The 25,846-nt window shown below is 41.7% G+C and overlaps 1 long non-coding RNA gene across 1 annotated transcript in view; it reads left to right on the forward strand.

Moving 5' to 3' along the window:
- Positions 1-25,846, forward strand: part of LOC143724017 (uncharacterized) — a 148,042-nt gene that overhangs the window by 49,723 nt on the left and 72,473 nt on the right. Inside the window, exon 3 of the long non-coding RNA XR_013197216.1 lies at positions 22,532-22,676. This is a non-coding gene — a long non-coding RNA (uncharacterized LOC143724017). The remainder of the gene's footprint in view (positions 1-22,531; positions 22,677-25,846) is intronic.

Raw genomic sequence — 25,846 nt, forward strand, 5'->3', positions numbered from 1 at the left:
CAGCCAGTTGGGTCTTCATGTCAACTGGGAAAAGAGTAAACTCGCCTTTGGGCGAGGATCTCTTTTTCCGGTATGGAGATGGACTTGGTCCAACTCGTCTCTCAGGAGGAACGGGTCTGGTCGGTGCTATACAGAAGTGAGAAAGGGTCCCACTGAAACTTTTTCAGAGGCTCCTGGGGCATATGGCAGACGCAGCCGCAATAGCACGGCTCCCTCCATATGTGACCCGATCTGGCGAAATGAGTCAGAAGTCACAACATTCCATTTTAAGATATGGGCCGATTATGTGGAAAACAATGAAATAATAGAAAAAAAAATTTTGTGCTAATTTCAAAGAACAGACATTCAAAAATAATCTCGCAAAGTTTTGTAGTCCAGATAATTGAGTAAAGGTATTTAAATTACTATTAAAGTTTACAAAGTTTTACAAAATTCGCTGGAAATGAACATTGCTTTTCTCAACTCCTATCGTCACCTCTGAGCATTTCCCGGGTATCCCCTGAAACGTCACTATCTCTGCTCTCCAAAAGGTGTTACACGTTGTATAGAACCAATCAAAAAGCTTAGAAATGTACACAAATGCTGATCACTTGTCGATGGGAAGCCGTTTCGACTGACCGGCACGCAATTGGTCCAGCCACCCTCCTGTCAGACTCGCAGCGAGCGCTCTGTGTAATAAACAAGCTAGCAGATCTCCTCAGAAAGATTAAATGTTATTAATTTGAGAAATGTCACTGTCAAAAGAGAGCAAAGTTGCCAAAGCGTCATCAAGTCCCCTGGCCATTGCACACTGAGTACGCGTTTTTTTCGTATGCGTTTTTTCGTATTGATTCGGTGGCTCCGAATTGTCAAAACACCATTCAAACTGCTTGCTACGGATGCGAAAAACGTAGGATTTTTTTTTTAATATAACGGATGAAAGTTTCGTGCTTGACATTACGTGAGGTCGAATTTTTTTTTTAACGTGCGAAAATTTGCTGAAAGGTGAATTTAATGTCAAATTTGAATCTGATTGAGTGTATTTACTGTGTATGGATGTGAGTGAGTGCAAATGTGAATGAGTGTAGCTATTTACTAAGATATGATTGCATAGACTAGCATTATTTAATCTCTGTTTCCTTGTTTCTCTGCCTCACACACACACACACACACACACACACACACACACACACACACACACACACAAACAGGTTTGTTTTGCTATCCTTGTGAGGACATTCCATTGGCGTAATGGATTTTATACTGGACAAACTGTATATTCTATCCCCCTACACTGCCCCTATCCCTAAACCTACCCGTCACAGGAGACATTCTGCATTTTTACATTTTCAAAAAAAATTACTTAGTATGATTTATAAGCTGTTTTCCTCATTTCCTCTGTTTTCCCCACAACATAGGTGATCTCAGGTTTTACTATCCTTGTTGGGACATTTGGTCCCTGCAATGTACTATAAACAAGAACACACACACACACACACACACACACACACACACACACACACACACACACACACACACACACACACCCTCTCTCAAGCAAAAATATAGCACCTCTGTTCAATCTTTCTGATTTTAGAAAAATTTTGTAAAAGGTACTTTTAAATTATTTATTCCAATAAAAACTTCAAAATAATTTGAGCTTCAGCCTAGTTTAATAGCATTTATAATGATTTCCATTACACGAGAGTAGATGTTAAAACTTCATGCTGATTTGTACTCGGCTTTCGCCAAGATAAGCACCAACTAAGACGTAGCTTTACAGTAACCTATGCTTCTCCATCCATTTACGCTTCTTTCCGAATGGTGATGTGAATCTCCTTCTGTCTGGTGTTAATAGCTGCAGTGTATTTGCACACACAACGGCTGCAACCACAGTGCGGTGCCCTCATGACAACCGTCTGGATTGAGCAGAGTAGGGGACATCTCTGGGGTCTTCAAGTGGGCACCTTCCATCCTCAGTGTTTCGTCGACTAGCCCACGACACCTCAAGAGGGCCACGACACGTCCCAGAGTCACCCCCCTCCGTCCCCCACTCAACTCAGCCGAGCTTATTGACCTTAACATCCCTCCTGCTGCTGAGGCTGCTCCTTTGACCAAACCACAATCTCTCACAACCTCTCCACAATCCGACCATACGCGCCAACCTGTTTGGCTAAGACTGTTGAGCCCCACTGCGGACGTTAAAGCGGTCAGTGGCAACGGTTCCGTATGGCATACTACCACAAAACACAATATCTGTCCAAACACCAATCCTCATTCACGCAAAATACACAGGAACGTAATAACTGTAATTACTATGCAAACTATACAAATAAACCAACAGACTCATCAAATTTTCAAGAATTTTTCGAAACCGTAGCATGGCAGCCTGTACACAGCCAGCCAGACTCTTTCCGTCTCAACCACAGCCAGTTGCTGCTCCTCTCTGCTGCTTCAGATAAGTTCTTTACTGTGCGATTCAACTCTTGGCCACTGAATCCAAAGTCTCTGAGGAACCGGGTTGTGGAGTGTGCCACAAATCCTCGACAACCCACTTCCACTGTATAAACCCGGACTCTCCATCCTCGCTGTTCTGCTTCAGTGGCCAGCTGAGCATACCGCAGTTGCTTCCTCTCACATGCCTCATCTACAGCATCCTCCCATGGCACTGTTAACTCTATCAGTTGAACAATGCATGCTGATCCAGACCATAAAACAATATCTGGTTGGAGGTTAGTGGTGGCAATCTCAGGTGGAAAAATAAGCCATTGATCAAGATCAGTCAGCATTTTCCAGGCCCTAGCAGCTTCCAGTTGTCCTGAGCGAGAATTGGTTTTAACACCTTTTATTGGTGGTTGCTCGCCTGGGCGGAGGAATATTGTCTTCTGTGTGTAATGTTTTGCTAGAACAGGTGGCAACTTATTGGTCATGTTATGCTCGTCTTCCAATGCTAAAGCCAAACATCGGAGTACTTGGTCATGGCGCCAAGTAAACCGACCTTGGCTAAGAGCCACCTTACATCCTGTCAAAATGTGCCTTAATGTGGCAGGTGATGAACACAAAGGACAAGAGGGATCCTCTTCTACCCAGAGGTTTAGGTTCTGTGGTGATGGAAGAACATCATATGTTGACCTGATAAGGAAAACTGATCCTACTCTCTTCCATTGACCAAAGGTCTTGCCAGCCCATCTTGTGTTGTTCCACACTCTCCGATCTCATCCACTCCCCCTGCTTGGCCTTGCAAATGGCCTTTATACACCTCATCCTCTCCTCCTGCTTTCGCACCTCGTTGACTACGAGCTTCCTCCTTTGAGCAGGGGCTGCCTCGTGCCATTTAGGAGGAGCTAAACTGAGCCCAAAACCCCCTCTTCCATGCTGTACCTGCCCCACGATATCACCAATTTGAAGGTCAGCCTTTGTCTCTTCCACAGATTTCTTTGCTGACCACTTTCTACCAGTTTTTACCACAGGTGCTGCCTCCCTTATACATTTTTCTCGTGACTCTACTAAGGTCATTTCCAGTCTTGGCGCACTTAAACTCCTCGGTTAAAGCAGAGACTGGCAGCTGCAATATTACCTTACTATAAAGTCCCACTCTGCTGAGGCAGCGTGGAACTCCCAGCCATTTCCTGATATATGAACTTATTAACGCTTCCAGCTTATCCACTGTTGTCAAAGAAACCTCGTACACAGTCAGTGGCCACAGTAACCGCGGCAGTAGACCAAACTGAAAGCACCAGAGTTTTAGTTTCCCTGGTAGAGCGCAGCTGTTTATGCTCTTCAACCCTTCCACTGCTTGTTGTCTAACTTCTCCCACTCGAACTGTGTCCTTTAGATCCCCATCGTACCATCTCCCAAGACTCTTCACTGGCTTCTCAGAAACTGTTGGTATTGCCTCACCGTTAAATAAGAATGTTTTATCTACCACCATGCCTTTAATTATCAATATGCTCCTTTATTTAGAGGGCTTAAATTGCATTCGTGCCCATTCAATGTTATCGGTTAACTTACCCAATAACCGATTAGTGCAGGCTACTGTTGTAGTCATGGTTGTCATGTCATCCATGTATGCACTGATTGGTGGTAGTCGCATCCCAGAAGCCAAGCGCTCTCCTCCTACTAGCCATTTTGATGTCCTAATGATTACTTCCATTGCCATGGTAAAAGCCAGTGGAGAAATTGTGCATCCTGCCATTATTCCAACCTCTAAGCATTGCCATGTAGTGCTGAATTGTGGAGTTGAGAAACTAAATTGCAAATCTCCAAAATAGGCTTTCACTAAATTTGTTATCGACATCGGTACCCTGAAAAAATCAAATGCTGCCCAAAGAAGCTCATGTGGCACTGAACCATATGCATTAACCAAATCCAGAAATATCACTTGGAGCTCCTTCCTCTCATTTTTTGCTGATTGAATCTGTTGCCAAATAACATTGATGTGTTCTAAGCATCCTGAGAATACCCGCTTTTTGAACTGAAGTGTCAATGAAGCCATTCTTTAATAGGTAGGTTGACAATCTCTGAGCAATAATGCTGAAGAAAATCTTACCTTCGACGTTTAGTAGTGAAATAGGACGAAACTGACTGATGCTTGCAGCATCTTTTTCTTTAGGTATTAAGACTCCACCTGCTCGGCGCCATGCTCTAGGTACAACCTGCTTCTCCCATGCCACTTTTATCAATTTCCACAGAATTCGTAGAACTCCTGAAGCACTCTTGTACACTCTGTACGGAACTCTATTAGGCCCTGGAGATGATGAAGCCCTTGCCTTTCTCACAACCTGCTCTATCTCTTTCCACTCAGGCTCACAGACCTCCATTTGGTATTCTGGTGGATTGATAGGTGGGATGTCTGACGGAATTGACATAGGCTCATGCCTTTTTGCATCTGTATGCGTTTCCTCCAAATATCTCTCTAGCTCAACCCTAGATGCTTTTAAAGTGCCATTCGTCTCACTGGTGAATAACTTCTTTACGAATTTGGCTGGGTCTTTATAGAAATTAGCCCTCGCACGCTCCTTCTTTTTGTAGCGTTTCCGTTGGCGCTCAGCTCTGCGTAATGTTGCAAGCTTATCTTTTATGGCCCTTTGTAAGAGATTGAGTCCCTCCTTCTGACCTTGTTCTGCTCTTTTCCATTGCTTCCTCAGCTGCCTCCTTTCTCTAACTAACACTTCAAATTTCTGCTGCCGTCTAGACATTTCAGGAGTAGTTTGTACTTTTTCCTTCCTTTTTACCACACCAAACCTCTCACTTCCATATGCGTAAATGATGTCCACAAATGTATCCAGCTTCTTTTCAACTGTACCAGTTAATCTTTCCAATGCAAAGCATAGATCTGTGTTTACTGTGTCCCATGGAGTTTTCTCACAAGCTCTTGGCCATCTAACTCCAGGCCTATGCCCGTTGAGGTTCTTTTCTCTCTTTTGCTGGTTAATCTGACCGGGTTCACAAGTATCAATGTGTTCATCACTAACTGTGCAAACCCTCCTCTCCTCTATGGCAGGGGTGCTGATATCGTGCAAACTGTGGTTTGCTTCCTGTCGCTGGATTTCAGTCGACTGACTTGACTGACTTCGTAAGAAGTACTGATCAATGCAAGGCCCTTGTCCCTTCTCTCTCAAGCATTTAATTTTCCCTTGATGAATCTTCAAACCCCTGACCGTTGTTCCCTTGCTCAAGCCACAGACACAAGCTTGGAGTTCAATGACTTTGCTAACTGCAGAACCTGTCTCTGATCAGCTGTCTCTCCAGGCTGTCGCAAGGTCTTTCCCTTGTTGCCAGCAGCACTATTCACTGCAGTCACTGGACGTATCCAGATCTTCATGATTTCCATTACACGATATATGTATATATATATATATATATATATATATATATATATATATATATATATATATAATGTCTTTGGTCAAATTAAGCTGTAAAGTACATATTTTATCCCTTTAAATGCAATGGATTTTGAAAGATATCAACAAAAAACAGGCAAAAAACGTTGAAAGCGATTTTCTTAGGTTTTCAATTGGAAAAAGAGGGCAGACGACCATAATTCAAATGTGTATATCTTTACAACCATTAAATGTATGACTTTGATTAGGATATCATTTTTAAAGCTTATGGTCTCCTCTTTCCATTAATACCAAAATCTAAATTTTTATATTTGGGTCACTGTGACTCATTTTGCTGGATCAGGTCACATATGATGACTGCTTCAGCACTGACTTCACGGCAGAGTCCTGAGGTGGCTGTGGCAGAGTGGCACGCTCCGTGTGACAATCACCTGGCCTGCCGCCAAACCCTCAGCCCGTGATCAGACCTTTGTTTCTCCGGGCCAGCCACCCCTAAAACAAATTCCGTCCAAACACCGGCTGAGGGGCCACGTACAAAGGGCATTCACTAACAGGGGTCTGGGCGGGCCTCCGGCTGCATTGGCAGTTGCTGACAGTACACCTTGCTTTGAGACACCGCTGCTCAGCAAGCTTGTGCTAGTCTGTACAAACACTGCGGCCATTGCCCTACATGTTGCATTCCCTCGCATGTTGCAACTCGCCCGCCACCTCCTCCTATGGGGTCAGAAGCTTCTGAGGTCGCTTCATTCCACTTGCGTTTCTGGCCTGCTCAATCGTGCCGCCGACAAGGCCTCATGACAGCTTATGGTCCAGGGAAAGTGGAGACTCCATCCCCAGGGGTCCAGTACTTCAGGGCCGCACAGTTACATCTGTTTGCCTCTCCGGACTCTTCCCATTGACAGCTGTTTTACTCCGTCTGAGTGGACAACCCTTGGCATGGAGACACTGGTCCACAGCTGGCCCCGGGGCCTCCGCAGAAATGCGTTCCCCCAGTGAGCCTTCTTGCACAACACTGTGCTAAGTCAGGGAGGAGAAGGAGCAGGTCTTGCTAGTTGCCCCCTATTGGCCCAACCAGCCCTAGATCCCCCGAACGTTTGCTCCTCTCGACAGTCCCTTCTGACTCATTCCTCTGAGTACATTTTCAGGGACGGGGCATGATGGCACCCGCATCCAGACCTCTGGAAACTCCATGTCTGGTCCCGAAAGAATGGGACAGGGTAGTTCTAGGTGATCTACCACAAACATGTCGTAGACACCATCACTCCTGCGAGAGCACCCTCTAACGAGGCATGCTTACGCCCTGGAGTGGAACCTGTTTGTAGAGTTGAGTCTTCTCTCCCCGAAGGTGTTCAATCACTTTTGTGCTTTCTTTCCTGCAAGATGGGTTGAGTAGGGCTGTCTCTCTCCAACCTCAAAATGTTTGTTGCCTCTATATTGTCGCACATCATGATGCAGTGGATACATGGGGAAGACGACTTAATCGTCAAGTTCCTGAGGGAAGCAAGGAAACTGAATCGCCTTTATATACCCTCTTGGGACTTATCGGGGGCGTAGTCCCGTCCCCACTATTGCTTTACCACCGCTGATTTCAGGCTCCACTCGGCTCCTCAGCAAAAAAAACAACTGGTGCGTTCATCCACTTCCGTGTTTATACCCGTATTGTGGGGCGGAGCGTGTGATGCAATTCTTGCACGCCAATGTGCATTGGCTTGTTTTTACAATACTCAAAGATGACAGGCTCCCTAAGTGTGATCCCAATCAGTCGACACATCGATTAGGTTTCCATTCCCTCCCTCAGGGAACGAGGGTTACCTACGTAACTGAGACAATTATTATACACGTGACAACATGTACTGCACTGTTTTGTGCAAATGAGCGGCCGGATCGCATTAAGGGTTTAGTTCGGGGAACCAGGTCCGGTTGGGCCAGTAAGGGGCAACCAGAATGACCTGCTCCTCGTCCTCCCTGACCTTGCGCAAGGTCACCCAGCCCGTAGTGGAGGCATCTGTTGAGACAACAACATGCTGGGAAGCTCGTTCCAGGGGGACACCCTTCCTGAGAAAACTGAGGTTCGGCCACGGGGTGAAGAACTGATGGCAGGTCTGACAAACTGGTACTCGGAGCGTGCCGTGTTGCCATGCCCACCTCGGGACTCTGTCGCGAAGCCAAAGCTGAAGCGGTCTAACATGAAGCAATCCGAGCGGCGTGACCGTGGCTGCAGATGCCATATGCCCCAGGAGCCTCTGAAAGAGTTTCAGTGGAACCGCAGTCCTGCCCTCGAATTGTCTCAGGCAAGTCAGCAGTGACTGCGCGCGCGCTCGTAAGCTGCGCAGACATGGCGACCAAGTCGATGTCCATACCGAGAAAAGAGATCCTCTGCACGGGGCAAAGTTTGCTCTTCTCCCAGTTGACCCGAAGGCCCAGACGAGCTAGGTGCCGAAGCAATAGGTCCCTGTGTTCGCAAACCTGATCTCGAGAGTGAGCTAGGATCAGCCAGTCGTCAATATAACTCAGGATGCAAACCCTGTGTTCCCGAAGGGGAACAAGGGCAGCCTCGACGACCTTCGTGAAGATGCGAGGAGACAGGGCTAGCCCGAAAGGGAGACCCGCGTACTGGTATGCCTGCCCCTCGAAAGCAAACCGAAGGAACGGTCTGTGTCAAGGAAGAATGGAGACATGAAAGTAGGCATCCTTCAGGTCGATCGCTGCAAACCAATCCTGGGGCCGTGTGCATTCGAAAATGCGTTTGGCGGTGAGCATCTTGAACGGCATCCTGTGAAGGGAGCGGTTCAGCACGCGCAAGTCCAGGATTGGCCGTAACCCACCGGTTTTCTTGGGGACAATGAAGTAGGGGCTGTAGAAGTCGGACCTCATCTCGGCTGGAGGGGACAGTCTCGATTGCCCCCTTCACCAGCAGGGTGGCAATCTCTGCTCTCATGATACGGGCATTGCCACCGACCAAAGGGGAGCGCACTCCCCTGAAGCGGGGAGGAGACCGTGCAAACTGAATCGCATTGCCGAGCCTGACGGTCCGCGCGATCCAGCGGGACAGACAGGGAAGCTCTAGCCAGGCTCCCAGGAACTGAACCAGCGGGATCATGCGAACCACAGGCGTCCCCCCGGAGGGGCAGCGGAGCGGAGTAACTGGCCCAGACGTGGACGGCATAGCGGCCCGGTGTGGGGGCACAGTTAGCAACCGCGCCCTGGCAGAGGGGGCCAGGGGAGGACCAGGCTGGTCGTCCCGCGGGGGCCTGCTCTGCCAGGGGTCTGGCGACAGAGGGGGACGGGGCGAAACGGTCCGTGGACGGCACGCCGTGTCAACCGCCTCTGGTACAGAGGGGGGCGAGGAGAGCACGGCTTGTGGCGGCGCTCTGTGTCGCCCGAGAACTCTGTGAGGTCAGGGAAGAGGGGATTGTTTCTGATTTTAACCACATTAGGGTGCTGCCCACCCGTGGGTGAGAAACGTGGAGTGAAGAACAAAAGATTCTCCCCGGCCCTCCACCGGGGGAAGGAGTGGTCCTGCTACCACCTCCTGAGAAACAACCATCATCCCTGAGCAGCCCGTCTCAGGAGCGCCGCTTGGCCCGGCGTTTAGCGGGGGGTGGGGCAGGAGAGGGCTGTGGTGCCTTCTTGCAGCTTCCTCCGCGACCGGCCCTGGGTGGAGGCTGCTGAGTGGTCCGGGCGGGAGGGGCGGGAGCCGCAGGAGGGCGCCCTCGGCAGGAAACAGGTCGAGGCGTCTGCCCGGCCGGCTGGGTGGAGGCAGCAGCGGGCCGGCGGGGCAGGATGTGTCTGATGACCTCGGTCTGTTTCTGGACAGTTGAAAACTGTTGGGCAAAGTCTTCAACTGCACCGCCGAAGAGGCCGGCCTGGGACAAGGGGGCGTTAAGCAGACGGGTCCGCTCGGCGTCCCACATGTCAGCCAGGTTCAGCCACAGATGTCTCCCCTGGACCACAGCTGTGGACATCACCAAACCCAGGGAGCGCGCGGTAACCTTCGTCGCCCGGAGAGCAAGGTCGGTCGCAGCACGCAGCTCATCAAAGAGCCCTGGGTTTGTCCTACCCTCGTGCATGTCTCTGAGCATCTGGGCCTGGTAGACCTGCAGAGTGGCCATAGCATGCAGTGAAGCAGCTGCCTGTCCCGCCGCTCTGTAAGACTTTGCCACCAGGGTCGACGCAAATCTACAGGCTTTGGATGGGTGCTTAGGCTCGCCCCGAGAAGAAGCACTCTGAGGACATAGTTGCATGGCAACAGAGCGTTCAACCGGGGGAAGCCCAGTGTACCCACGGGCAGCTGCCTCATCGAGGGGAGGAAAGGCGGATGAGACCAGCGAGCGGCCCCGAGAAGACAGGGGGGTCTTCCAGGACTTCGAGATCTCATCATGCACATCCGGGAAGAAAGGTATTGGGGTTTGCCGAGGACCAGGGTCGGCGGTCTTACCCAAAAACCCATCGTCTAGCCGCGAGCGCTCGGGACAGGGAGGAGGCCTCCACTCAAGTCCGATGCTCGCGGCTGCCCGGGAAAGCATGGCCGTCATCTCCGGATCAGACTCAAGCAGAGCCGTATGCACACCGGAAGGTGGCAGCTGTGACGAGCCCTCACTTCCAGAAGACTCAAGCCCACCTAGTGATGCTGCAACAGACATGGCATATTCCTCTGTAGCTTCAACTGAAACACGCGGGCCACCAGAGGGTAGACCCGTGGGAATCAGCAGTTCACTAGCGGGCACCGTCATTGAAGAGGGGGGCTGGGGTCGCGGACACATAGTCGGCGCCTTGTTCCAGACCGTAACCCTCAGGTCACCCTGGCCACCAGCCGCAGGACGGGGGGTGGATGAGGGGACTCTCACTCTTGCGAGTTCACGGAGTTTCGACTGTAATGACGCGATGGTCATGTTCCCACAGAGAGAACATGAGACATCCACGAGCGCTGCTCTAGCATGATCAATGCCCAAACATACTATGCAACGCTCGTGCCCATCAGAGTCCGATACCAATCTGCCGGAACCAGAAGTACACGGGCGAGACATCTTTAAAAAGACGGGCCACGTGTAAGCTCTTTTAGTGAGAGAAAACTCAATTGTTGAAGCACCCGGGGAGAAACGCACCGACTGGCAGATCACTGCAACAGATCAGCAGGAAGCACGCTCTCGCCTTAGATCGCTGTCACACCAACACTCGAGGTACTCGTTTGTGAAGCTGACAATTCAGAGATGGCTTGTGGAGAGAAGAATACACTTGGCTCCGAAGCGAAAACATATCTGCATGTTGCCGGCTTCCTCCTTTTATACCCACTAGGTGGGGCAGAGTTACGCCATGCAAATTCCACAGACCCATGGAATTCTTTGCCATTGGCTCGTTTTGTAATACTCGAAGTTGATAGGATTTCTAAGTGAAACCCCATTCGTCGTCATCCGACGTAACTCGGAGTGACAACGAAAGGGAACAGTTTTTTTTTACACGAGAAGGGTTTGTTTTAACGCTCTCTATTGGCTTACTGCTCTGATGACGTTGTGGAGAGTTATGAACCCGAAGGGGGGAAATCTAAGCTTGACATAGATACCAAACTTGAGTGGGTAATTCCCAAAAAGCGGACAGCAGCGAGTGAAGTTTGTAGGCGTGTTTTCTGACTTTTTTTGCGCGATTTTGCTGCATCCATTCACAAAAATATATTTTATATATATTTACGGTAGGAAATTTACAAAATATCTTCATGGAACTTGATCTTTACTGCATATACTAATGATTTTGGCATAAAAGAAAAATCGATAATTTTGACCCATACAATGTATTGTTGGCTATTGCTAAAAATATACCTGTGCGACTTACGACTGGTTTTGTGGTCTAGGGTCACAAATAGTAAATGCTTCCCAAAACAATAATGGTGCAAATTTTAACTGAGCACAAACGAAAATGACTAATAAAACATTACAGTTTGTAAACCAAAAACTTGATCCATCCTTTATCATTACTCCAAGTATTAAGAACGACAGAGAATCTGCATAAATAGACACAATTGTTGGTTAATAGTGGCCCACAGCAGGAGAGTAATACTGTGAGTTAGCCGGAGACCTACAGCTGCCTAGGGTTTACACAACATAACACGCAAAACAATGTATTTTGAACACTAGATAATAAATATAAAAATAAATTAATAATCTTACATAGGTCTACAGGTTGTGATTCGGAAAAGCAAGTCTGTCCAAATAAATGGGGTACTGACCAATCTTTCCAGATCAAGTGTTTTGTAAATCTCGCGTTGAACTCACCGAGATTTGAGAAGCAGCCATCTCATCAGTAAAATAATTGAGAACACAAATGTTAGGATTTTACTGCTGTCGTATCGTTGTAAAAATAAATTCTATCCATTGATTCTTCACATCCTCGGCCTTTGGAAGTGAAAATAACACAAATTTGCTGTCATAGGCAGCGAAGAACATAGCGACATGAAACAGCTACAGTGTTTAAGGGGGATTCAAAGTAGGCGTTGTTCACTGGCAGCCAAAGAAAACAAAAGGGATGCATTATGCAAATGTGTTACAGCTTTATGTATGCATGGAAGTGAGACTGGAGTTCCTGACGACTCGTTTAGGCGTAAATTCTTTCTTTTGGGAGACAATATCTTTCTTTATTGTGCACTTTGCACACCGTTTACATTCACAGACAGCTATAGTACACACTGTAGGTAATATTTGAAAAAGCATGATAGGGACACTTTAAATGTTTGTTTATTTATTTATTTAAAATTGACCGCAATGATGACACCAACATAATTTCATTCTGATTTGTGATCCACTGGTATTTCTTTTATGAAATGCTTTTTTTAAAATTAATATTCAGTTTTGACGTGCCTAGTGTGACCAAGGAAACAATTAAAAGACTGCAGTCATTATTTGTCAAATTATCCAACGTAAAGTTGGTAAGCAGATTTATGCATTGCTCTCTGTTTCGTTGATCCTTAAATGCAGACTGTTTTTAACAAGTTGAGACCCGTATCTAAGACTAAAACTAGCCAGCAGCTCAATATTAACATTAAGCCCAGTATTCAGAGGTGGTAACTGCTCTCAATCTGACAAACATTTTGACCATGTCTAAATATAAATTGGCTTTTCATCTGCAACACAATGAGCAGAGTTTGAATTCTGTGCTATTTGCATGTGTACCACTTCTTCTTGAACAATAGACTTGCCAGCCTGAAGCAGAGATGAAATCTACAAGTGTTTACCTTTCTTTCATTTGCCCTCTTCCTGCTTTTATCTGATTAGCTCAATTCTGGCAGTCATTGTTTGTTCACAATAACACTGGACCACCATTCATTGTAAGGGAATGGTAATGGAATAAGTGTGGACTTCAATCTTAAAGTTTTCAAGTTTTGATTATTATTATTATAATTATTTATTTATTTATATATATATAATCTGCATTACTGGTTGTTAATTAATTAATTAATTAATTAATTAATATTTAATGCTCACCAGACTAATTATTATTTGAACAAAAGTTAATAATTTTCACCTTCTTTTTGGACCATTAGCCAACAAATCCTCCATAATGCCGCAGGTGCCATGATCCTTGCAGTTATAATTTAACCTAGCTGAATCCTTTCTAAAAATTGCATCAATGACAGATCAGTTTTAAGTCATCTAAAATTTCAGATCATTTCATTGTAAGTGAAAAGGGCTACCTTGTTAATGATTTGTTTCCTATGATTTGTTTAATTATTTTCCTCATTTGATTTATTTATTATTAAAAAGGCACCCCTTTCCCGGGCCTGTTTTAAGAAAATCAACCTTTTTTAAAAAACGCTCTTCTCTTTTCTAAGGAACTCAATGAGAGAGTCCACTATCAACAAGGACACGCTATATTGCAGTCACCTCAGGCAGCAGAGGTTGAGGTGCTGTACCCAAGGCTAGGAAATTTTACAAGTGAGCCATAAATCTCTGGTTTAAATCAGTGCTGTAATCATGGTTTATTAGAGAGTGATTTGCACATGTGTGCGGTGAGGAGCCCATTGCATCCAGATCTCAACTGAGCATCGGAGCCCATCAGCCCCATTGGCTCCATCTCTTGAGATTTAGTTTCCATTCCTGGCATTTAATGACTCCTTATTACAGTTTGTCTGATTATCTCTCCATACTGAGTAATGGATACAGCGGAGACAGTGCTCTATGTCTCTATATGAGCCTTTCTATTGAAACTCTGCTGAAGGTAATATGCCATAAAGCAGCACAGATCATATCGAGGGTGAAAGGATGGTGCATTGGTCGATCAATCCACTTTTATGGGCCCTGTCTTCTCTCTTTCTTTTTCATTTAAGCTCACCTTTCATATTCTCATTTTATCTCTCTCTCTGCTTTTCCCATCCAAACCTTAGATAACTGTAAATAAATATAAAGATTTTTAATGCTGTTGTGCTTCGAAGCATTCGTAAAAAGGTATATTTGTCATCTACCAACAAATCTGTCTGTCAAATCACCAAAACTATATGTGTTAAATACTTTCTTATTTTTATTTTATTACACAATGTATATAATACCTAAAGAGAGCTATACATAAGCCATGCAAACCAGCTAAACCTGACTTTTGTTTTATTGTATGTCTTTTTGCTATAGCGTGTTCTGATTTTGCCAAGTTAGATGCGTTCCTGGGGCATCATATTTTGTTGATCCTGGATAAAACATTCCTGTCTGAAAATGTTGTTCCATCCCTACCCCTAAACCTAACCGTACCCATAAGTTATCCCTAAAATCAGAGGAAAAGGATGAGTGACTAAGAAGTGAATAAGAATGGTGCAGAAGCCCCTAACCCTGATTGTAAGCCTAAACTTGACATAAACTCTAAACTTGTCCCTCAAATCTGATTCGTTGTTTAGAATGATGTTCAAGGATCAACTAAGATGTTGATCCAGGAACATGTAGAACTTGGTGAAATCAGGCTCTGCTGCTATATATAGCAGGACAGTAAAGAGACGACAAGATGTTGTTATAAAGCAATTGCAAAATCCGATTCTTGACGCAAGTCAGATTCAAACACAAATTTCCCTTATGAGCACTTGAGCCGCTAGGCCACATGTCCAAAGCTTATTACACTCTTCACTTCCTCCTACTCTTGTTTTTGTCTTTCTTGTTCTTTAACTGTTGAAGACCACATCATTTTGTATTCTACCTCTTTCTCGTTTCTCCTCAGAGGTGGAAATGACAGTAGATCCGTAGCATCCCCTGGCTCGTGACCTGCCGTCGAAATACTTCATCAAGCCAATCGATAAAACAGTGGTGCGTTTCCCAGCTAATGTCAAGTGTCTGAGGACCGCCACCTCGATGCATTATTAAATGTGCGTACGCAGACTGGAGGCAAAGATGTGGAACAGAAACCCAGGCAAAATGAACGTGAGATCTGACATAGAGCGCGAAAGAGGGAGAGAAAACTTAATTGAAGCCTGATTACTGGCCCTTGGGAGGTTACAGTTTATTAATATGTCACTTTCAATAAAGACGCTTTCGTATTCAGATTCACTGTTACCATGGCAACCTCATTTCTTTTTACTTTTTACTTTATTCCCCCTCCCAGGGTGGAAGGAGAGGTTAACGATACAAATCCTCCCGACGCTTAGGTTGATTTTCAAACCCCTCTGTCTAACATAATCAGTGTCTCGCTTTTCTATGGCTCTGTCTTTGCCCTCTGAGCCGCTGTGTGAAGAGAGGAAATATTTTATGCCCGTTACTCATTATGGGTTTGATTTTTCAGGAAGGTGAATGGCCTGCATTTAAACAACCTGTGAAATACAGCTAAAGATTTACATTGATGTGCAGATTCCGGCTGCCTATCGGAAACATACAGTTTACTTAATATATAAGGGCCTCTCAAAAAGTATTTGGACTCTTAAAGGGATAGTTCACCCAAAAAAATGTATTCTGCCATCATTTATTCACCTGTTTTGCTGAACACAAAAAAATATATTTTAAAGAATGTTGGTAACCAAACAGTTGATGGGACCCATTGACTTTTTTTTTCCATACTATGAAGGCCCATCAATTGTTTGGTTACCCATGTTCTTTAAAATATCTTCTTTGGTGAAGAAACTCATACAGGTTTGGAACAACTTGAGGGTCAGTAAATGATGCGGCTTTTATAAAATATCAAACCAAGTGGCTTCTGGAAACAAAGGATGATATTCCAGTCTTTTTAAAAAAAAAAACAGTTAATCTAATTTTAATGCTCCAAATGTGTTTTTTAAGTGAATACTATACCGTAGTTTGGGGTCAGAAAGATTTGTTTTTGTTTCTGAAAGATGCTCACCAATGATGCATTTGTTTGATAAAAAATACAATATAAGCATTAATTTTATGAAATAATTTTACAATTAAAAATAACTTTTGTATTTTAATGTTTAAAAATGTAAAAATGTATTCCTGTGATGGCAAAACTGAACTTTTAGTAGTTCAAAAAATCCTGAAAACTCAACACTCAACATTTATATACATATATATATATATATATATATATATATAACGGGCATAGTAACAAAACAACTTTTTATATGTCATTTAAAATTTGCACAGTAATTTAATGCTCATGTTTCGCTGACAGTCTTCCGGAGCAATCAATGCATCTCTGCTGGCCCCACCATTTTTGTAGTGCAGATGGAGTTTATGTAGTGTTATCCCACGATGACCAGTATTATCCCAGGTTGACTTTCTCTGATAAATGTACACTACCGTTCAAAAGTTTGGGGTCAATATGATTTTTTTTTAAAACAAATTAATATTTTCTTCAGAAAGGATGCATTAAATTGATCAAAAGTGGCAGTAAATACAAAAAATAATCATGGTTTGCACAAAAATATGAAGCTGCACAACTGTTTTCAACTGTGATAATAATCATAAATGTTTCTTGAGCATCAAATAATCATATTAGAATGATTTCTGAAGGATCATGTGACACTGAAGACTGGATTAATGATGCTGAAAATTCAGCTTTGATCACAGGAATAAATTACACTTTACTATATATTCACATAGAAAACAGCTGTTTTACATTGAAATAATATTTCACAATATCACTGGGTTTGTATTGTATTTGTAATCATAATAATGCATCATTTTCCATTTTTAATAAATGCAGCCTTGGTGAGCAGAAGAGACTTTTAAAAACGTTAAACATCTTAGCGACCCCAAACTTTTGAACAGCAGTGTAGGTGTTTGAGGTATGTTTGTGTATATTTACTCAATATATTGTATATTTAGCTATTGAAGGATAGTTATATGATTTCAAATTAGGCATGGAGAATCCACTCGTCCACTGCTTTGAACCCAGAAGGCTTCTAATAGTTTCCCATTTCTAGGCTACTAATATAACTTATTTCATGTGTTCCTGTTAAACTTATTTTCCAGAAGCACTATTTATTCCTGTAAGTGCAAAACTTTTTTGAAGTAGAAAAAAAAAACATTTTAATTTAAATTGATTTTAATTGATTGCACTTAAATTAATTGATTGTTTTGTCACACAGATTTTTACCTTACACTTTTTTCCTCTGACTTGTATTGACTGATTTTCTGAATGAGCTGTTACATTCATGCAGTGCTTGTCCAAACGCAGTTTTTTTCATGAGAGCAGTCTATAGCGCTCACCAATAGGACACCATGGCAGCTGCTGTGTTTCTGTACTCACCTCCAATTGACTTTGTAAACAGAAAGGCGTTTGTAGGTAGTGGATTATTGAGCAAGTATTTGACACCCTAAACAACTCATTGTTTCAATACAAGGCCAACCGTGTGATACTATCAAATGCTGTGGAAGTGTTGGTTTAAAATAACAGATATATATAGCCAGAGTGAAAGTTACTTGTTTCTCTCACAGAAGGCAGCCCTAAATTTCACAGTAGGCTTCCCGACCGTTTCTAGTCCAGACAACAAATGCTTTGACACTGAGATGTTTTCTATTTCTCTTAAGGCAGTGGTGGCAAGCTGTGTGTAAAGAGAGGATTATTTCAGCTGAAATGGAGCAGGTTTATCTATTGTCTAGCTGATGTGCCTCCTGCCACTTCACTCTTCCAGTCCTTGATGAAGCTCCCGGTCAACATAATAGAACCCTGAAGAGCATTTTAAAGGCCCTGCTGGTCCATCCTCGCGCTGTTAACTCCTAATCACATCAGCAAGAGGAAGAATTAAGTTTGATTGTCAGTGAAAATGTGCTTTTTATTATTATTGTTTGAATGTGCATTGTTTCAATTCCTTTTTTTTTCTTTCAAATCCAAGAATGCACTCACTGCATTACTAACAGTACCTACTTGTATTATAAACACTTAGGCTTTGTAGGAAGAAAAAATGTGCTCCCTCTGGTGTTTGAATTTTCTACACTGCGGCTGGTGTTGTAATTGCTTTTTGGGCTACAATGATTTCAAATGTGACTTTTGCTAAACCACCCACCCAGAAGTATAATCCTTTAGTGTGATGTCACACATTTCAGATTCCTAAAAATAGGACATCACTATTTTTAGCAAATGAGGTGTTTGTCAGTTTGTCACATGGAAAAAATGTGTCATTTTCATTGTTTCAGATATTTTTGCCCATGAGGTGGCGGTTAGTGTTTGTTCATTAACATTTGAGGTGTCTGCGTGTGTGACTGCTATTAACTGTAAAACTGTTGCCTAGTTTTATCAGTGTGAACAGTGTTTGTGTCTGCATACCTTTTTTCCGTGCGTTTGACTTTGGCCTGGAAGCATGTTATCTGCAGTACCTCAGTGGCCTTGAGCTCACTTCCTTCATCAGAGACCCAAACCCCTGCAGATAAGTTCCCCGGACCTGCCTCTCCTGGGGGAATTCTCCGACAGGAAGTGGCACAATAGCCAGTCCATTAGCTCCTATTAGTCTGCACCTGCTTTCCACGGCAAGGGCCAAAATAAGCAACCAGCAGCATTTCCTGTCTGAGCTCATAGCACCAGAGCCCGGTGCACTGTGAAATCACTCGGGGAGCAATCGAGTCGTACACCAACAGTAGCTCAGGGCCTGTGGGAAAGACTATTAGGAGAAGTGATTATGTGTGTGTCTGTCAGAGAGGGAGAAACGAAGAGCATGGGGTAAAAGAAGCTGATTTGCGAGGGTCTGCATGTGTGTGTGTGTGTGTGTGTGTGTGTGTGCGTGTGTGTGTGTGCGTGTGTGTGTGTGTGTGTGTGTGTGTGTGTGTGTGTGTGTGTGTGTGTGTGTGTGTGTGTGTGTGTGTGTGTGTGTGTGTGTGTGTGTGTGTGTGTGTGTGTTTAATATGGGTGTGAGGGAGTTAGTGCTGTCTCAGCATGAGCAGGAAGGCAGTGGGAGCAGAACTGACTCAATCGTGTTAGATTGTGCTGATGGACAGGAATGCTTTCAGACCACCGCTTCCATGTGAGGTGGGATAGACAGACAGGCCGCCCACATCATCAGACTGTCAACATTATGATTACATGATTACATTTAATAAAAGTCTCTCTTTCCATCAGTATCTTTGCTCACAGATTCTGCCTGTTAAGAAGCGTCATGCTCATTTAAAATTTACAGCCCCTCAGATTTGAGTTAGCTGAATTTTAAATGTAACTAAATAATTGCCAAGTTCTGTAGCATTTAATCAAATAAACAAACAATGTATTTATTCAATAAAGTATTACATTATTTATATTATTATTATTATTATTATTAATAATAATAATAATAATAATCCTCCAGAATCCCCACAACTTCACACAAAGACAAGCGGTTTAGAGAATGGATGAAAAGATAATAATAAAAATATCAAAACACAACAATAATAATAATAATAATAATAATAAAAATTATGATAATAATAATAATAATACTTTATTGAATACATACATATTAAAGTTGAAAGAAAAAAGTTGTATTATGTGTTTTAATTGTTTTGGATTGTGTTTCGATTCAGATTTATCATCAAAAATAGCGGTAATCAAATGAATGCATTCAACTTTAATAGTTTATTTAATCTTTATTAATTCCGTACTCATTGGGTTCCATCTTTCTATTCTAAAGTTGGGTCAATTCCACTTCCAACTTTAACTCATTTGATACAGTCTAACTTGTTGGCGTGGCTGCATGTTCTCCGTTCCTGCATATATAATCATAACATCTCCAAAAATCATAGTATTTTAAAAAATAGTATTTCAAAAGGTGCCTCAATAGATTACTGTTACCGGTGGAATCATCTATTCCTCATAAGGGTGTAACCAATCAAACACTGCTTAAACATAATGGAAAATGACACTCACCCTAACCCTGTCTGTCTCACCATTAATCATCCATTTTAGACTGTAAATTAACAAATATGGATTCAGATTGAATATTGTTCCAAATTCTGCTGTCTGTAAGCAAATCCAATCACATCAATCAAACAGGGATATGTTTCACTGCTGTCTCTTGTTGGAAGTTTATGCAGGTGTTTTTTTTTTTTTTTTTTTACAGTGTAATTTTAAAAGGCATCTGTCAGCAACAAGAGTAACACGAGTTCTTGAAATATCACTCGTCAACTTAAGAGTCTGTGAATTTTGATCGGAAATCAATATAAAATGTGTTGCCTTGCAGGCCGGTTGTCATTTATAGTGGCAGTTGTTGTTGATGCTATGGTTTAATAACCATGTATAATAGAAGAGATGTCAAACATTGATGCACATTCGAAAATGACTGTTGTACAAATGCGAGACTCTTGGATCAAGAAAACAAGAACAGCTTGGACGGACTGTGCATGCCAATGTTCTGATTGTTTTTTTTTTTCTGTGTGAACTTGAATAAAGAGAGCAAATGCTTCATTTGACTTCATCGATATCATGACATCTGTATGTGTGTGTGTGTGTGTGTGTGTGTGTGTGTGTCACTAGTGTGTGTGAGTCTGTAATGAGTTGCTAGAAATGTTAAAGCCTGCCTATCACAAAGGAAAAACGGTGCCCAACTTACCCCACTCTCACTTCTAAGAGTGTGTGCTTTAGTATGAGCCCATGGCCCATCATTATTTTCATTTGATTTATGTTTTTATTACAATTATATCACATATATAAATCAATTTGTGTGCCTCATAATATTTAAAGCTTACAGTTTGTCTGCCTTTTACTGCAGTATACATTGGTCTGATGCAACCTGTCATCTTTTTAGAGAAAACAGGTTTTTTATAGCAATGTTCACAACTATTCTCAAAGTTAACGAAGTAAAACAAAAGTAGTGACACATATTTTCTTTTGTATTGCGACGTGCATCCAAGTATACCAGATTATAAAGAGAAAAAAGCATGAAGTGACTCATCGTTTGTTGATTGGATTTGTATATGTGGCTGTTGCACTCAAAGGTCGGAGGCAGGAGAAAATGAGCTTGCATTGGCAGGATTTAAGTGGACTAAATGATTGGAGTCCTGGATACATCACCAGAAAGCAGTGTCATATTCCTTAATTCCAGTTTTGACATTTTGATTAAACATTGTGAGGTCAAAATATTTTATAAAAATGAAACCTGCATGGATTAATTGTTCGCAATAAGATTTTTAACTTCATTTCACGCCGACTCTTCCAGCAGCTCTTCCAGAAATAGAGGCTTAGTTAATACCCACAGTGAGTGAGACAGAGGTGTTATGGGATATCATAGTCATCTTATGCGTTCATTAGATTGCAGATTAATCAACAGATGACACCAATAGTCCTGAAGTATATGAAGCTCTCTGACACATGATGTGCCACTCCTAAATGGTCATTCTAAGTGGGGTCAAAGATACAGTCAGTTTAATCATGTTTAGCTTAAATGGATTAAATGGGTTGATGTTGCATGGGTTCGGTTTGATTCAATCCCCCTTTTCCCCTCGTCTTTCCTTCTTCCCTTTTTTATTAAATTGTAAGCTGTCAATTTATGAGTATGCCTGTCTGTTTGTCTCCTTGTCTTTACGTAATATTATTCAGATATTGTTATGTTGTAGCTTTTATATTGTATATTGTCATTTGTATATATTTTTAAAAACTGTAATAACCCTGGTTGTGTGTGCGTGTGTGTATGTGTATGTTTGTGTCATGCTCTGGCTCTACACTGATCATCAATCACAGCTGGAAAACACTTTCTCTGTTGTCCCTCCTGACGTTTGACCATTGTGCATTTTTCCCTCCTGTTTTCTGCTGTTTTTCCCTCAGAAATTTGGCCTGACTGACATTTTCATAAATGGCTTCATAGATAACCTGACAAGTGTTGAGTGTTTATATGAAACAAGAATAACTACATCCTATTATCTCACATTACAACACAATGATCACAGAGAAAAAAAAAAAGTAATCTAGGGAATTTTGTATCATTTCTCCCAAGGGACCGAGAGGACATTTTTTACATCATGGTGAAAAGATTGACAGAGAGAGAGAAAGTGTACTGATCTTATCTAAAGCAGTACAAAACACATACAGTGAGCATCAATCACTCTGAGGACCTATCAAAATGGATTTGTTGTAGAAACGTGATACTGGGATCTGGGCAGAGAACTGTTTGTTTAATAATGTATTATATTTCAATATTTATATCTGCCTTACAATATTTATATCTGTTGAGAAATGTCCCAGCAAATTCATTAATCGAATCCGATTTGTCTCTTGGATTACCCCCAACCCCCCTGTGACCCCCCTATAGTTACTTAAACAGCTGTCCTGGTCACACTTCCTCAACCTGTACTCACTGGTTGTCTAATATTCCCTGGACCTCCTTCCTACAGTGGCTGACTGGTGTCTACAGGAGGGCTGACCATACCCCATTGACCCAGGCTCGATTTCCCCTGGGAGAACATGTCTAGAGTGCCATGCCTGAAATCTGACCCTCTTTCCTGCTAGGACGTCCTTCAGTGGGCAAAAGACAGTGAGGTAATGTTGGTGAGATTACAAGCTCTCTCAATGAAGGTTATGGATCAGTGCGGTTCACTGTGCTGACTGGTATACATGCTCTGTGCAGTCAAACCCTTTAACCTATCAGCATATGGCCTGAGTCTGAGCTCAACAATTGCCATATGCTTTCTCTCACTGTCCAATCTTCTCCAAATGGACTATGCAAAGCACTGTTTTTTTTGTATGTAAATTTATACTGTTATCATTTTCACTTTTTTTCACATCAAGGCTCTCAACAGAGATTTGACGAGGTTGCTAACTTGCAAATAAGTGGAAAATGTACACAGTGAACAATGAGTGAAAGCAAGAGTGGAAAAGACTGGAATGTGTTGATAAGAAGAAAGGAAATAAAACTATGAACTATGACATTATTAATTTGACTTAATTTATGATATTTAAAAAAAACGTAATAAAACTTAAGCATAAATCAATAAATACTTGTCAGTTTAGTAAGGCAAAATTTCTTAAACTATTATATCTTGAAAATGTATATGTATATATATATATATATATATATATATATATATATATATATATATATATATATATATATATATATATATATATATATATATATATATTTATATATATATTTATATATTTATATATATATTTATATATATATATATTTCTTTATACACATATACATTTTCAATATATAATAGTTTAAGAAATTTTAAGAGCACATATATATAGTGCAGATAATTATAGTTCAAGATAATATATATATATATATACACTACCGTTCAAAAGTTTGAGGTTGGTAAGATTTTTAATGTTTTTAAAAGAAGTCTCTTCTGCTCACCAAAGCTGCATTTATTTGATTAAAAATAAAAAACAAACCCAGTAATATTGTGAAATATTATTTTAATGTAAAACAGCTGTTTTCTATGTGAATATATAGTAAAGTGTAATTTATTCCTGTGATCAAAGCTGAATTTTCAGCATCATTACTCCAGTCTTCAGTGTCACATGATCCTTCAGAAATCATTCTAATATGATTATTTGATGCTCAAGAAACATTTATGATTATTATCACAGTTGAAAACATTTGTGCTGCTTCATATTTTTGTGCTAACCGTGATTCATTTTTTCAGGATTCTTTGAAATTTAAAGAGAAAAGCATTTAATTAAAACATAAATATTTTGCATTATTATAAAGGTCTTTACTGTCACTTTTGATCAATTTAATGCTTCCTTTCTGAAGAAAAGTATTAATTTGTTTAAAAAAAAATCATATTGACCCCAAACTTTTGAACGGTAGTATATATATATATATATATATATATATATATATATATATATACACATGTATATACAAACACAGTGTGTGTGGTTACAAACACAGTGTGTGTGGTTATGTGTATATATACACTGACCTAAAGGATTATTAGGAACACCATAGTAATACTGTGTTTGACCCCCTTTCGCCTTCAGAACTGCCTTAATTTTAAGTGGCATTGATTCAACAAGGTGCTGAAAGCATTCTTCGTTCATATTGGAGTAAAGTCATAAACTGCTTAAGCATAAACCGATCGATAGCTAGATATTACAATTTCTCCCAGCATGTAAACACATCAACCTGCGTTCTTTGGGCTTATTGAAGTGCGCATATGCTATATGACAGGAAAGTGTCCTTACTGTGCATTTAAACTCATCCAGACAGAGTGAGCTATTCGTGGTAGCTAGGGAGGAGGAAATATATACCAAACTCTGACTCTTTCTTGACCCAATAAATTGTAAAAAACATGTTCTCATCTCGTGCAGAAGTACAGTCAAAATGCTGTATCTGTGATAGCATGAGAGGATAATATACTGTATGTCCATAAGTTTCCTGACAGGAATACTCTGTGGTTTTAAATGCTCTATTTAACATCAAAACTGACATAATAAATGGAATACTCGGAGTCAAATACACAAATGATTAGGCCATGTTTTGACCTCGGAAATAACCAGATTTGTTAATAAAGTCTTATAAATGCAACTGTACAAGTAAAACTATACTTGCATTGCCGGGTTATGGGTATGTAAATCAGTACAATGAGTTATTTCAGTAAGCAGATTTTATCAGCATATAGACGTGCATTTACTGTGGTTTGAGATTCCCATACTCCTTTACTTTCAGTAAAGTTTGGAAATTTCCTGTGTGATATCCACGGGCTCGCTTTTTTGACGAAATATTTCTATAGAGCGTGACATTTTTCTTCATCACCAAGTCCATCTTTTCTCGGCAAATGATAGAAAGTTTCTCATTTTCCGTGATTATAAAACAAAGTAAATAATTAAATAAATGAGTAAAGCAACAAGTAAATAAATACATGAAATCCCCCCCATATAACGCCCAACACTATAATATATTAAAGTGTCTATGGTGTTTCCATGGTTTTTACAGTTTTTTTCCCCCTTAAATACTAAAGAGCAGTATAAACGTGTTGGAGTGGTTCAAGCAGTATTACTGTCAACTTTAATTTCATGCTTAATCTTGAGGTCATATAAAAAAAAAACATGCTGTTTTTTCATCTGCCCTTGTCATTTATACAAAGGCACGGAATGACAGTGTGAGAAAGAAAGGATAATAGGAGGAGAGAGGTACAAAGAAGGGTGCCCATGTCTAACGCGAGTAATGAGTAGGGAGAGGGAGTGAAAGGTAAAGGTCACCAGTCTCTCTTGATAGTCTATGGTTGGACTTAGCTAAATCTTCCTCTGCTTCATTTAAAAGTCACTCTTTTGTAAAGTTGTCTGCAAAGGAAGGAGGAAACTAAGTAGCCAGAAGATTTAGATGTCTGCAAAACAAAACAGTGCAGTATGAATGGAACTGAATATGCTGTCTTCTATGGGGCGTTAGATCTATTTCACGTTAAGAGAGCTTTAAGCCTTTTTTGTTGGTTGCTAGAATCCAATCTCTGATAAGCCACAAGTCTGACCTAATCGTGTGTGTGGGTGGGGGTGTGTGTATGTGTTCATGCACAAAATTAATATTTCCAATAAACCTCCATTGAGAACAGTTTCTATACACCAACTTCAGTCAGGGTCCATACGGATTTATACCTAGACTCCTATGTGATTGTTTGGCCTTCAAACTGACAGAACGTAACACACATCAGTTGGTGTCATTGTCACGGCCAATCAGAACACAGTACCACCATCAC

Source organism: Siphateles boraxobius, unplaced genomic scaffold, assembly GCF_051911475.1.
Source record: "Siphateles boraxobius isolate OS27281-9 unplaced genomic scaffold, OSU_SipBor_1 7, whole genome shotgun sequence".
Classification (NCBI taxonomy): Eukaryota; Metazoa; Chordata; class Actinopteri; order Cypriniformes; family Leuciscidae; genus Siphateles; species Siphateles boraxobius.